At 36.6% G+C, this 10,068-nt stretch overlaps 1 long non-coding RNA gene across 2 annotated transcripts in view; it reads right to left on the bottom strand.

Moving 5' to 3' along the window:
- The window catches only part of LOC140521449 (uncharacterized), a 251,463-nt gene extending 241,960 nt beyond the window's left edge, over positions 1-9,503 (bottom strand). For both annotated transcript variants that reach the window (XR_011972940.1, XR_011972941.1), the window contains exons 1-2: positions 6,395-9,503; positions 5,383-5,479 (exon numbers count right to left, since the gene is read on the bottom strand). This is a non-coding gene — a long non-coding RNA (uncharacterized lncRNA). The remainder of the gene's footprint in view (positions 1-5,382; positions 5,480-6,394) is intronic.
- Positions 9,504-10,068: the final 565 nt, after the last annotated feature.

The following is a 10,068-nucleotide window of genomic DNA, read 5'->3' as shown; positions in this document are numbered from 1 at the left end:
TTGCACCCTAATCATGCCCACTATGAACCTCTCCATTACCCTCTGAGTGACCTGTAACTTTAATTTTTAGGAAACTATGATATTTTATGTCTGGCAACCACACAGTGTCGCCGGAAGAATATTGATGCTAAAAAGACAGGACTTAGTTTCAGGGAGAAACTCAGGGGTCATTAAAAGCAGTGCACAATTTCCCAAAGGCAATCTAGCTCACTCTCCTCTTATTCAATTCTAGGTCCTTTCTGTCACTTATTACAAAAATAGATCATCACAGAAACATTGACAAATTTGTTCCATTTTCCATCCTTTTTTTTTTTTTTGGTTCCCCTGCCAGTTTCATCTATGAATACCCTTGGACTTGTTTTCACTCCTACTGGTTTGTGCTGTTTATGAGGCAATATAGATCATAGTTTTCTTCAATCTTCCTTGGTGGAATTATTTATAAACGAGCTTGCATTCTAAACCATCATTGTTGCCCTTAGCTGCCATGTCTCGGTTTGGTGAGGAGGTTGGTTGTGGCTGCTTAAGATGGCTTCCACACTCTTGTTCTTCTCATTGTGGCAACTGCTTTATATTAATTAAAATTTTGTAGGAAATGGTGAAAAATCAAAGACAACATCATCTCCTATTTTTTGGCATTGTCTAGGCTCATTTGAATAGTTTAAGTGGACCATGTCACAATTATTTACAATGTCTTCTTATCTTTAGCCTTTCTTCTCATTTGATGTTGTTTTTGATCTTTGATCTAACTAGTCAAACGTCTCTCTTTTATACAGACAGTTGAATCTGCTGTAATTCTACATCAGTAATCGATTATTTCCTATCTGTTAAAATATAGTCAGTTTCATTTTTACAGTTTTGTTAGATATTCCCTGCGTCTACTCTTTTCAAATTCACATCTGGAAGAAAGCCATACATACAGGCATAAGACTATGACAGGCATTGGCTTTTTTTATTTATGACTGAAACTTTATGTTCCAAAATACTTTTCACCATCATCCTCTGCTCCTGTCTTTGCATTGAATCCCAGGTATTAAAGTAAAATTCGTATGTTTTGAACAATCTTTTCAAGTTCCAACTTTTTCTGCATCTTCATTTTTGGCAGCAATTACTGGTTCATAAATGACAGTTCCTTCACACTGTTAATATTCTTAAGTTCATTGTGAGTACTAGAAGGCAAGCTCATAGGATGAGCTAGAAGAGATCTCAGAGACCATCCAATTCCCTTATTCTTAAATGAATGAATGAAAAAATCAGGTCCTTACTACAGACAAAACACTATGGATGCAAATAGAAAAGCAGGACATTTTGATCATGAAATGTCCTATGAAATGAAATTTCTTGTTCTTTAAATAAGTGATAAAACCAAATTGTCTCTTCAAAAACTATAAGCCTCTATTCCAATTGAAACTTCCTCTGATCTTTTGGTTTTGTTTATTTCAAAAAATATCAACATTATTATGGCTGATTTCTTCTGAGGGTATGTGTATATGTTGACATTAGACAAATATCTCATAGTTAGAGTGTCTACATATAAATATTTATAGAGAGATTAAAAATGTAATTCTTTGTATCCTCTGTTCTCTGTAACACAATTTCACAACTGTCATTGCAGCACAGGAAGGGGGCCACATGGATAGATCTGAGCTCCATTTTAAAATGTTGCTTTGTTTCATGGGTTGCCATGGTCACAACTCAGCCCCAAGTAGCCAGCTTACTGTAATGATCTGCTTTATACGGGAGTTAAGTTGGTCCTTGGACAACAGACTGCATGGGGACCATATCTGAAGGCTTTCATCTGGTTCCTCTCCACTGAGGCATCAGACATTGCAAAATAAATGTTCAATTTCACTTTATGAACACATCTAGTAAAGACCCTCTTCGATAGAATTAGGGATAGCCACTTTAAATTTCTGCTTAGATATCAGATAAAATGGATGATCTCTGAGGTCTTATTCCAGCCCTGAGAATCTATGATTCTATGAAATCTAATCTATATAAAGTGGGATTTTGTAGCTATAAAGGGATTGGACATAGGTATGAGAAAAGGATTATGAAAGCACAATAGACTATATGGCTCATTTGAGATAAATATATAAAAGGGTTCTAGTGAACCTTAAATCTATACTTCATAATTAAGTATTCAATTAGACAGTGTTCCATACTGTTCTCTAATTGCCTCCTGTGTGTTCCTCTGGTCCCATACTGAATAAGGTCTCCTTAAAGGCAGGAATCAAATTGTTTGTTCTTTTGAAAAACTTCCTTATTTTTCAAGACAACTTAATACAATGCTGGGCAGACTGTACATGTTCAATGAACACTTGTTGAGTGATTGATTTTTGGTAATTGATTTGTTTTGTTCATGTTCTGACAGTCTGTATGGAATGGCAGAAAAAACCTCTGCCTGGACTCTATGATTAAAAAACCGCCTCTGATACTTAGGAGAGGTAGGGATTGAGCAAATTACTTAATCCTCTGAGTTTTAGTTTCCTTATCTGCAAAATGGGGATAATAATGCTACCCATAATGCCTACCTCAAAGGGATTTCCTAAGATGGAAATTTATATATACAAATATTAAAGCTCTTGCCCAATTATGATTGGTACCAACAACCATTTTGAATAAGTGATTAACATAGTATCCCCAAAGTACTGGCATTAGTTAGAGGTTCCTCTCCTATATTTTCCCATGGATAAAGACCTGACAGGAGAGATTCATACCTTTGGGACCCACAAAATAGTAGGTTATTGCGACTTGGTTTCCAACCTAAGTCCCTGAAAATGGGCAATTTACTTAGCAAGGTTCTCCAAGTAGAAAACATTACACTTCATCCTATTTGTCATATTGGCTTGGTATTTGTTTTGTATACTGTTTGAGGCGTTCTTTCTCATAGAGGGCTTACCCCTGAATTCCACAATGACAAGATATAGTTGAACTGATTCTCAATGGGATATAGAGGATTCTGTGTTAATTTTCATGTTTTTCTCCTTCTTTGCCATTATAGCCCACTTCAATCTCAATCTCCCATGTTAGATCAACGATTCTAGCCATATTCCCATTCCAATCATAAGAAAATATTCCACCCCATGGTGTTGCTGCTATTGGCAGAACCATGAAAGAATGCCTAAACTGAGAGGGTCAATGAGCTACCAAGGAGTGCTTCAGAAAGCAATTATCTTAGAAAAGACAGCTGCCAGGAAATAACTGATTTTTTTTAACCTGAGACAAGTAAAAAATATGAATGTCACGCTAAGGAGAATTGTTTGTAACTTTGATCTGGGATTGAGGACTCAGTCTGGAACCAGGCCGGATGGCCAGGATTGGCTGACTGGCCTGATGAGGCTCAAGGACTTGACTTATGCTTAGGACAGAGCTAGGCTGACCACTGAGAACCATGTACTAGGCCAACTCTATGGGCTGCCCAGAAAGGACTGGGCTCAGCCCTAGATCCAGACTAGTAGCAAGGGGTCTCTTAGAGAAGATTCAGGGACTCAGGTCCCAAGGTTTCAACCAGGGCTCAGCCAACACTGTACCCAGACCAATAGTGTGGGGTCTTTCAGAGATGCATGAGCAGATTCATCCTCTCAATTGGGCTGGCCCAGCAGCCTTGGGTTCCCCAGAGAAAAATGGGGATTTTTGTCCAAGGCTCAGCAGCATGGTCACTCTGAACCTGCTGAACTGACAGGGGCTTGGGACAGCTACTCACTACCAAAGTGACAATCCATTACTAGTTTGCTTCTAAGTTGCCGCAGTTCAAACTAAGGTCTGGAACTTAGAAAGACCAGGACAGTGGATAAACCATATACTGGACCTGACTCTATAGGACCTGCTGAAGTCTACAGCAACCTGTCCCCAGCCATCCTCATGATCCTTGAAGAATGCAGTACCTAATATCTACAGAACATAGTGGCATGACCCTAGGTAAGACAAGTCAATATCGTATAAGGTCATGTCAGTACCACCAGAAATGGGCAGAGCCAGGTCCTAACACAAAATCTCAATCCACAAAGTAAGAATGGAAGAATGGATGATGAATGAATGAATGAAAAGCTATGAGAATGCCACAAATGCCTAATACACAAAACCAAAATAGTAGAATAACTCATACACACACACACACACACACACACACACACACACACACACACACACACACACACACACACACACACACCCTATAAAAAAAGCCTCAAAGAAAAATCAGGAAAGACTTGAGTTTGAATCTTTTCTCAGACACTAACTGTATTTATTTCTGAGGCAGTCTCTTAACCTCTCTTAGCCTCAGTTTTCTTTTCTGTAAAATGGAGATAGCACCTAATAGCACTTGCTGTGTTATTGTGGGGATCAAGTGAGTTAACATTTGTAAAGCACTTTGTAAACCTTAAAACATTTTATAAATTCTAGCTCTTATGACTATGATTAGTATTAAAATAGATGGACATCTCTCTCCTAAGAGGAGGAACTGCAGAAATAGATCTACAAAACATCCTTTACAGAACTAAGTACAAATTTTAAAATTGGAGAAATATTAATTGTTCATGAGTAGGCTGAGCCAATATAGTAAAATGACGCTACTACCTAAATTAATTTACTTATTTAATACCATACCAATCAATCTACTAAAGGATTTCTTTATAGAGCCAAGAAAAATAGTAATGAAATTTATCAGGATGAGCAAAAATTCAAGAATCCCAAGGAAATTAAAGAGAAAAATGCGTGAAAGAAGGGAAAAAATAATACCACAGTCCAACCTATACTCCAGAGACATATCAAAAAGATTTGGTCCCTGTTAAGAAATAAAGAAGTTGATCAGTGGAACAGATTAGATACACAACATACAGAAGCAAATAAGCCTAGTAGCCTAATGTCTGATAATCTTTAATATCTAAGCTACCAGAATTAGAACTTGCTATTCAACTAAAACTGCTAGGAAAATTAGAAAACAATCTTGTAGCAACTCAGTATAAACCAACATCTTACACCATATTCTAAGATAAGCTCCAACTGGATACAAGCCCAAGACATAAAAGGTGATGTCATTAACAAATTAGAGGAATAAGTATATAACCAAAAAGAATCACTGAAGATAAAATGGATAATTATGATTATGTAAAATTTAAAAGTTTTTGTACAAACAAAATCAATGCAACTAAAATTAGAAGGGAAACGGTTAAGTAGAGAAAAATATTTTTGCAACAAATTTCACTGACAGTGGTCTCATTTCCAGGAAATATGAGGAACCAATTGAAATCTACAAGAATGAAAGCCATTCCAGTTTTTTAAGGAAGAAATTTAAGCCATCAATAGCCAAATTTAAGAAAAATTCTCCAAATCACTGTTAATTAAAGAAATACAAATTAAAACAACTTTGAAATTTCAACTTACATATATCAGACTGGCAAAGCTGAAATAATGGCAAATGTTAGCAGATCTCACACTGATGCACTCGCAGTTGGAGGAGCTGTGAAGTGGTCCAGTCCTTCTAAAAAAAAGGATAATGTTGAATTATGCCCCATAAGTTAATAAACTGTGTATACTCTTTGACCCAGCAAAATCACTATTAGACCTGTACCCCAAATAGATCAAAGAAAGAGAAAAAAGATCTAACGTACAAAAATATTTGGGTGCCCATCAATTGTGAAATGACTAAACAAATTATATAAATGTAATGGGATGCCATTATACCATAAGAAATGATAAAAGGAGTGGTTTCAGCAACATCTTGTATGAATAGATTATGAACACAGTGAAATGAGCAGAAGAGAGAACTACAACTCCATAATCATAATAACTTCATAATCATAATGATTATCATAATAACTCAATAAAATCAAACTTTGAAAACCTTAATAAGATCTCTAGTTAATGCAGTGACCAACCATGATTCCAAAGGACCAATGATGAAGCTTACTAGCCTCTCTTGGCAGAGATACAATGGACTTAAGGTGTAGAATAAAACATATCTTTGATATGTCCAGTACAGCAGTCTATTTTGTTTGACTATGAATATTTATTATATTTTGTTTTTCTTTTTTCTCAGTGATGGAGAGAAGAGGGAGAGAAAAATGATGTTTGTTGAAAAAATAAAATTTAATAAATTAAAATTTTTTTTCTTTTTTTTTTTATTTAACTTTTAACATTCATTTTCACAAAATTTTGGGTTACAAATTTTCTCCCCTTTTATCCCCTCCCCCCCAAACCCAAGCTTTCTAATTGCCTCTATGACCAATCTGCTCTCTCTTCTATCATCCCTCTCTGCCCTTGTCTCCATCTTCTCTTTTTAAATTAAAAAATTTAAACCCCAATTAACTCAGCCATAGCTGGCAATAGTTTGAATTCACATGGTGAATTTGCATCATATAATCATTAATCCCATTTTTAAGGTAAAGAAACTTACCTCAGAGAGATGAAGTGAATTGTTCAACATTATATAGTTGGAATTCAAACCCAGAGTTGCTGACTCCAAGCTTTCCTACATCAGGCTGCCTCCATCTCTGTAATACAGAGTTTCTTCTCTAGTTCCTGTAAGCCAGAGCTTTCACCTGGGTCTCTAAACAATATGTATAAGAAGAAAAGCTAACTAAGGGTTATTATTCATATTCCCTGCATAATTTCTGTTGAAATGTGAAGAGAATTTGGCTAATTATCATATTAAATTTGAAATTTTTTTTCAAAAGAATATTTAAAAACAGAGACCTATGAAAACCCAAGATGACAAGAATCATAATAAAAGCACACCCCAGAAATGAAATCCTTTGTGCAACATCTCCATTTATCACTAAAAAAAAAAATCACAGGACAAAGGCAATAAATAGGTAGGTAAAAATCAAACATCTAAAGAGCAATAGAATTATAAACATTAAGCAAAATTGGGGCAAATCAAGACAAAAAATGATTTTATATAAAATCATTAGTAGGTTGAAATATAGAATAGGTGCCATATTTCTCAAATTTTGATGCGGTGCCTCATGACATTTTCTTTTCAAAATTAATTCAAATTGTCCTAGATATAAGCAGAGACCCATGGATTGAAAACTGGCTGAAGAACCATAAAAGATATTGATAAACCATAAATGGCAATGTATCAAGTTGGGGGATGGGTCTAGGTGCTTCAGGGATCAGTGTTATGTCCTGTCTTATATAGCATCGACATTAATGATGTGGAAGACAGAGTAAAAAGCATGTTAATGAAATTCACGGATGATATTAAATTGGGAGGTGATGCAAATACTATGAAGGGACAGCAACATATTATGAGGGTACCCAGAGTGCTTCAAATAGAGAATGGAAATAGCAAAATGAGATTCAGCCTGAAAAAAAAATGCCAGCTCCCACAGCACTTGGTGGGGGTAGAAGCAATAAAACAAAGTAGATATTCAAAAAGAAAAAGAGAGACCTGGAAATCAGTAGTGGTCAAAGAAACTGATCTGCTGGTGAAAGTGAGTAGCAAAATAGATACGAATTTGTTATGTTATTTTAATGACTTCATGCACAGCTAGATTATGCCAGAGATAAGGAATAGAATAGTATTTTGTTCCTCCGTCTATACACATATCTAGTGAAATGGCATCTGAATACAATCCTTTCAATGCAACTCAGTACCTAACCAAGTGTCCACAAAATAGAAGCAGTAATAAAAATGATTAAGCCTTAGAACACTGCAGACAAGTATATTCATCTTCAGTAAATTATACTGAGCTATTGCTCAAGCCTACTCATTTATAACTGCTGATTCTGCTTTATATCCCTACGACAAGTGACCCTTTCTTCCTTTAAGACATCAAACCCTTCCACGATCTTTCTTATAGCAGTGTTTCAATCAAGCCTTTTTCTCTAATTTTTAGTTCTCTCTCTCTCTCTCTCTCTCTCTCTCTCTCTCTCTCTCTCTCTCTCTCTCTCTCTCTCTCTCTCTCTCTCTCTCTTTCTCTCTCTCTCTCTCCCTCTCTCTCTCTGTCATCGTCTCTGTTTCTGTCTTTCTATATGTGTGTGTATTTCTCTCTGTCTCTGTCTGTCTGTTTGGCTTCCTGCCCTCAAGTTAAAATGAGTTACATTAACTGCTAAAACCAACTTAGGCTTATGTCCTACTCAAATAAACAATCTAAATACTGAAAACCTTGCTGTAAATCTAGATACATATCTCTTACCAGAGCAAAGTGGAAAGAGAAGGGTGAATTCTGAGAGGTCTGTTGCTCTACCCATTTAGCAATGGTGGCTAAAGCAGGAAAACCACAAGTCAGAAAATCTAGCACCATCCTAACATCAACAGTAGTGGCGAGAATTTAGGCAAAATTAATGGATAAATCTCTTTTCTGTGTGACTGTCTTTGTATCTGACTTTGCATGTATAAACAGAAAAGATGATTTTATAATTATATTGTCTCAATAAATACAAAAAACTCCACTTTGCCTAAATGCCTCACTTTCATGGTCTGGTGGAGCTATCTTCTCCTTGGAGCTTCTTGTACCTGCTCATGTGATGAGTAAATGATGTCAACAGTTGAATCTTTTGTCTCTTGAGCCAACCAAATTTTGAGATCTTTGGTGGGGGCTATCTCAACACCTTTTAGGGAAAAGCTAGACTGACTTGCATGGGAGGAGAGGTTAGAATATCATTCCTACCATGGAAGAAAAGAATTATAAGAGGACAATACATTTTCTGGATTTTAAAGGCTAAAACGATCATCGAGTGATGGTAGTAGATGAGCTTCTAGAGGACAATATGGGGCATAAAGTATATTAACACTTTCTTCTGCCCTTGTTAATTTAGGAGCAGGGTGGTAGGGAATGAAAGGATCAGAAAACCATTTAGAACAGAAGGAATCTTAAAGATCATCTGGTATAACCTTCTCATTTCACAAATGAAGAAATGAAGGTCCAGTGATGGAAAGAGATTTCCCCAAAGTCACAGAGGAAGATGACAAATCAGGATTTGAACACAGCTTCTCTGACTTCAAATTCAGCACTTTCTAGTATTCTGCCCTTTTGATCAATCAATCAGCAAGCATTTATTAAGTATTTACTATGTGCCAGGCATCATGATAAGTGCAAGGGATTCAAAGAAAGGTAAAAAAAAATAGTCTTTTCTCAAAGAGCTCATAATCTAATAAGGGGAGACATGATGTAAATAACCATGTACAAACAAGCTATATACAGGATAAATTGGAGATAATTTTAGTGGAAAGGCACTAAGATTGAGGACTATGAAAGACTTTCTGCAAAATTGGGATTTTATCTGTAATTTGAGGGAAACCAGTAGGTACAAGTGAGGAGACAGAGAGTTCCAAGTATGGAAGTATCCAAGTATATGAAAGTGCCTGATTTTGGGAAAGAGAGAAATTTTTTTGAGAAAAATCAAGAAAGTCAGTGTTGATGGATTGTAGGATATATGGGAAAGTATAAGAAGTGTAAAATTAAAGAAGATTGTAAAGGTAGGAAAGATTCAGTTCATGAAAGGCTTTGAAAGGCAAGAAGAGGATTTTGTATTGGATCCTAGAGCTAACAGGATCACTAATTGAATGTGGGGGGTGGCGAGGGAAGTAATATGGTCAGATCCGTGCTTTAGGAAGATCATTTTGACAGCTAGAGTGGGGAGAGACTTGAGGCAAGGGGACACAAGCCCCCAGGCCATTGCAATAGTCCAGATGGAGATGAAGCAGGTCTGCACCATGGTGGTGACAGGATCAGAAGAGAGAAAGGGGTGCATGAGGGATGTTATGAAAGTGGAATGGACAGGACTTGGTAACTAATTGAAATTAGGGTAGGGTAATAATAGAAGTCTGTCTGTGTTCATCTTTTGTTGCTGAAGAAGACCATGCCATCAGAGAAATAATGACATGACTTGCACTTGACTTTGTTTTGAGTGAGGGAGGGCTGTGCAGGTCACCAGTCTCACTTCTCCTCCAGAGCCATCTGAATCCAGTAACCAGATATTCATCAGGATGACTGAAGATGACCCAGGATGTGGCAATTGGGGTTAAGTGACTTGTCCAAGGTCACACAGCTAGTGAGTGTCAAGTTTCTGAGGTGAGATTTGAACTCAGGTCCTCCTGATTCTTGCACTGGTGCTCTATCC

This window comes from Notamacropus eugenii, chromosome 1, assembly GCF_028372415.1.
Source record: "Notamacropus eugenii isolate mMacEug1 chromosome 1, mMacEug1.pri_v2, whole genome shotgun sequence".
Classification (NCBI taxonomy): Eukaryota; Metazoa; Chordata; class Mammalia; order Diprotodontia; family Macropodidae; genus Notamacropus; species Notamacropus eugenii.
This window is presented reverse-complemented; position numbering and strand designations above follow the sequence as displayed.